Raw genomic sequence first — 5,217 nt, 5'->3', positions numbered from 1 at the left:
ATGTCACATCTGCTGCAGGCCGACAGGATGGCAGAGGAAAGCTGGCATGTGCCACAGCCGGGAGGAGGGGGAGGATAGGGAGAAGACTAAATGTGTGGGAAGGGAAAAATGATTTTCTATCAAAGATGTGCAAGCCGCAGAGTCTTTAATACATGAAAGCACGTTTGGTACTAAGATACAAGGTGATGGTAACAGTGCTCCGTTTGAAACAAATCTGTGCTGAAAACAAAAGGTGTAAAAAAACAAAAAAACAGTAGCTATTTGAAAGCTTTGTGCTGAATCTCTGTGCCACCTGTCTATGTGAAAGTGTGACTGGCGTGTAAATTTATCATACAAACCATTTACTAGATATGTTTGTTTTTTTAACAAGACTTTATGAATGTATATCGAAGTAAATCTGGTTGGTGTCAAAGATGAATTGCTCAGACTAGATGTGACAAACTGTATGCAAATCAAGGCAAATATTGATATTTTAGCTGTTAAAGGGATTTCTGCCATATGTGTTTTGTTCTTTGGACAGTAAAGCCTAACAAATGTTTTTCTAAACGGATTTCAGAAATTGGAGGAGGACATGGTGGAGTTGGTCCATTTACTTAGAATTTGTAATGGGACATTAAAGTAAGTATTCTGGGCCTAATGTTGTGGATTAGATAAAGTGGCCATATTCCAGTAAATTCAGGTGCTCTTTAAATCATTTGTGCAGTCTGTTTTTCTATTGTTCAGTTTAAGAACCGACATTAAAACTAAGTTGTGCAGTATTATAAGAAGTGTGAGTTCTGTTTTATTACATTTATTTAAGGCCACGTCACTTCATTCCTTGGATGTTGGCACAACAACAGAAGCCGTAAAAACGACCAAACTGCACCAGATCCTGTCTGTCAACAACAGACTAAATCTCCCTAAAGTCAGATCAGTGACCTCAGTTGTTGCAATGTCTACAACACCAACCTTCACACAGACATTCACATACTAGATTTCTTTTGTTATCTTTCTCTATCTCTAACACGTGTCGTTTAACTTCCTCCTGTCAAGCTACAGTTGTGTCTTTTGGGTGCAGTCTGAGTCAGTTCTGTCTGCTGCCTTTGTTGCTATCACTACCAGTCAGGTGTCATATTAGTTTCCCTGACAGGTTTGTGCTTTCACTGTGGTGTCTAGAAAAAGCAGCAACAGGAGTCTGAAAGTGCAGTTCACTCGGTGCTCTTCAGATTTCCTGACTACTGCTTCCCTCTCTGTCATAAGACACAATATGTTGGAAGATTTCAAAAAAATGCATTCAAAGCTTTTTATATTTTTCTGTATTATAGATGACATTATTATGTGCCATGAAAGTGCATGTAAGGCATTTCAGTGTGAATGCTGCTATGCAGTCCACCTCTGCATAAAATAGCACATGTAATGTGGTCTTAGGAGCTAGGGATCTATAAATACAAGAGATCGTGTGTAGTACGAGATAGTTTTCCAGGGACTAAAATAGGACTTAGTTCTTGTGTATATGACTGCCGTGTAATGTTATCACTGCCTGCGAGTCCTACTTGCCAGGTACTCTGTGTGTATGTGTGTACTGAATGTGACTCTTACTGAATACAGAGGAAAAAGGATCCAATTCTCAACAAGTAATGTATGTACTGTATGCAGTATCCCATATTTTGTGTTGTATGATCCATGTTTTCTGTAATGATAATGCAGATAATGCAGTCTTCCTTTAGATGCCTACGTCTTAAACTATAAGCAGTATTGTGCATGTAAAGGTTATTGTTATAATCATGTATCGCAACTAAATATGTAGAGATACATGAGAGATTTTATAGTATTTTTTTAACTAAATAAAAAACAATGTTAGTTGTAAATAGTGTACAGTATAAACTCCTGGAAAAAGATAATTTTACTGTATTCTACTCTTTTCTATTCTGAAGCATGAGGATGTTTGCAGCATATGCCAGCAGAGGGAGATGCTGTTCTGTCACATCTCTTCTTGTGCCTGTCCATCAACACTGAACAGAGAGCAGGCTGGGGAATCATTGTTTTCAACAAGAGATCCTGGACCTGGTCCTATGTTACAACAAAAGGCTTTAGTCTTTTTTTATTCCCCCTGCAGCTGTTTAATAATTTATTTTTTGGTATAAGTACACAGTCATTTCTCCAGAGAGAGAGGTTTTGAGGTGCATATTTTTTTCCAAAATGTAACCAATGATGTAGCCCACAGTTCATACCAGATATTTGTGTGGCCCTCCCCTCCAGTCTGAACAGTGAACACAACCTACAAATGATGCTGTTTATCTCTGCTTGATGTGGTGTTTATGCAGTATCTGACTGGTGTGGGTCAGATGTGTTTACTTTCTCAATGAAATGCATTGCTTCACTTCTCTCATCTGCTCTCCTGGTTTATACAATTCTACCAAATGACTGGCAGCTCAAGTGAAAGCCTCAACAAATTGAGCTTTAAATACACTCTGAGACCACAAAAGGTTTTACGTGCTTCAAATATATTGCTTGTAAACATTAGAGTGGTTATTGATTAAAAGTGAGGCTGCAGATTATACCCTTACATAATCTGGGGCTCAGGACTGTGGTCTAAAGGATTTGAGTCATCCGCCAAGTCAATCATTTTTCATAAGCCTTTACAAAGTTGGCTTGAAACAGCCTGTTTAAGTAACTAGTCTATGTTGTAGATTTGATACACAAAATGTCTGAATCACTGTCATTTGTTTTTTTTCAATTTGGAATTGTTACGGTCAGGATTGACTGTAAAATTCTGGATGATCAGTTCACATTGTTCCAGCAGCTCTAGCAAGAAATGTCCCTATCACTTTGTTCCTCATGACTGATTATTATGACTGAATAAGGTTTCAATGCCCCCACCGTACAAAGATTTTATGAAAGCACCAAGTTGGAAAAACATTCTCAAATACTGCAGAATTTCACCCTGCGAAAAAATATGAATGAATATAATTTACATTGCTCTGACATGTACTGTTTTTTATTTGAAATGTAGCCTAATCGTTATATTATTCCTCATTAAATGTGTTGATATAATGTTAATATTTTTGCACATCCTGCATACAACTATACAGCTTCCAATTTTCCTCTGTCTTGGCATGCTTCAGTCATGAATGACAATGCGTGGCGCTTTACACATATCATCACATATTTGCAAAGATGCGAAAGATATGAAAATTGCTGCTAGGACTTTAAAGCTACCTTGGGTGGTCCTCTCACATATCAAGGGCTTCTCTTGTCTAAAGTTCTCAGGAGGAACGTCTGTATGTCTGTGAGGAAATCCAGATGCAGGGAATGCCAAAAGTATAAGCTATATTTGGTACAATTGCCTCAATGGGATTTTTGATGTATGGTCATCGACTCAAAGAGTTCATCCAACCTTGGAGGCAAGTTTTTTTTTAGTCTGGCCAGGGTGAACACTCACCCTCGTCAATCCCTATACAGGGACATGAGGGCTCCAGATTATATTTATTAATATATATATTAGTCGCCGGAGTGCTTGATCATGAAACAGGTAGTAGCCGGATTACGTGGTAGGCTACCAGTAGCAGGGTTTTCCAACCTGACCTGACCTTCCAATTTTAAAACATATTTGGTTATAGTACTTGTTATAGTATGCTGACAGTATCTTTTTCATATATGTTATGGTTTATTATGAATCTGATGGCATCATCTGTTTAAGACTTGCAACAAGAAACACTGTAAACTTGACCTCTGATCTGCCAGTTGGTCACACATTACAAACTCATGCTGTAAAGCCAAATATTGTTCAAACCCAATTCTAGTCCCCAAAGTTGTCATATGTCCTGAGTGAGTTCTGTGGACATGTGTATAAAAGTATGCACATTTCAAGAATACTTCAATTTGACAGAATGGGGAAGTGATATAAACATAAAGCCCACTCAGTGGGCACTAACACAGTGTAAACATGATATATCTTCAATGAAGAGCTGGAGCAAGCTGCGCTCATTCATAATATATGATGATGCCAGACTGTGGATTAAGAATAATGTTTCCATCCGTAATAAGTGTGAAATTAAGGGTCAAAATATAGGCATATAAATGGTCCTCTCAAGTTGACCAGCCTTGTACCACTCTGGGTTGGGGACAAATGATGCACGTATGAGGCCTGGACAAGACAAATTTGGGTCCGTGGCTGTCAGGGAGGCCTGTGTTTTGTCCCGGGCCTGTGTGATGGGATGGGCGGGGGAGCCTGGAGGAGGCGGGGCCTTTGTTTTTTTCGTGTCTCGGCTGGCAGGAACAAAGGGTCCTGTAGTAGTAGTAGATAAGACAACACCATCCCCCAAACAAATGGCATTTAAAACAGTTTAGTTGGGGATTGCTAATTGACAGGAACCAGGACAACTAGCTGGAGTGTTGTACTTTTAGTCGCTATTCGTCTTGTTTGTGATTGTAGGACTAAGGTTACATTATCAACGACCGGGAGCTGGAGCTTTCACCATCCAGCCGCTCCGGCTAGCAGCGAGGCTAGCTGGGTAGAAACACCGAGCAGAGGTGTTGAGCAACACCGCGTATCGGTGGACGTTTCTCTGCAGGTAACTCAAACTTACAGCCTCGCTACTTTGGCAGCAACACTGGTTCTCAATATAGCGCTGAAACGGCTTGTAAACAAGCACGGTGAATTATAGCTAAGTGTGTGGCGGTGATAACGGTAACGTTAGTTTAGCAACTAGCTAGCTACGTTAATAGCTTAGCAGTGGCATCCGTCCTCTGTAAACGGTTAATGAATGCGGCCTGCCGTTCAGTACGTCTGGTTGCGTTTGTTAAAGTGAAAACGTTACCGGCCTTCGTCTTTTGTTAATGTCAATTGTGCAATTCCACAGACTGAGAGCAATACATTTACACCAGTAAACAGTGCAAACATGTTTGTATTCTAAGCACATTGCTTTGGATGTTTTATTGGCTTAGGGCCAGCCTTTGGATGCAGCTCTTTTGTTTGCAGTGAACAGTTTGTGGGGACTGAACTACCCTAAATTCTCACTCTTTAAAGCTAACCTTTGTTAGAGTTGTTATGCATCATGATCTCTTATCTTCTTGAATGAAATGATGCGGACTGACAAGACGTTATGTCTGGCTCGTGGAATTGTCATCATACATGCTTCTGTTAGCTTGGGTATTGTAATCCGTAGAGGCTGTAGATAGGTTTAACGCCGTCGACAGGACCTCTTTTTTTTTTTTTTAGGGTGTGTGTTGGTGTTT

The 5,217-nt window shown here is 39.8% G+C and overlaps 1 protein-coding gene across 6 annotated transcripts in view; it reads left to right on the top strand.

The window, feature by feature from the left end:
• ldb1a (LIM domain binding 1a) overlaps positions 1-5,217 on the top strand; it is a 20,349-nt gene that overhangs the window by 5,876 nt on the left and 9,256 nt on the right. Inside the window, exon 1 of one of the 6 annotated variants that reach the window (XM_032541202.1) lies at positions 4,223-4,553. The exons of the other annotated variants lie outside the window; for them this stretch is intronic. The gene's annotated coding sequence lies outside the window, so the exon portion shown is untranslated. Of the gene's footprint in view, positions 1-4,222; positions 4,554-5,217 lie in introns of those variants that run through there. 6 annotated transcript variants of the gene reach the window in all.

The sequence above is a fragment of the Etheostoma spectabile genome, chromosome 17 (assembly GCF_008692095.1).
Source record: "Etheostoma spectabile isolate EspeVRDwgs_2016 chromosome 17, UIUC_Espe_1.0, whole genome shotgun sequence".
NCBI classification, from domain to species: Eukaryota; Metazoa; Chordata; class Actinopteri; order Perciformes; family Percidae; genus Etheostoma; species Etheostoma spectabile.
Note: the sequence above shows the minus strand (reverse complement) of the source record. Positions and strands in the feature narration are given on the sequence as shown.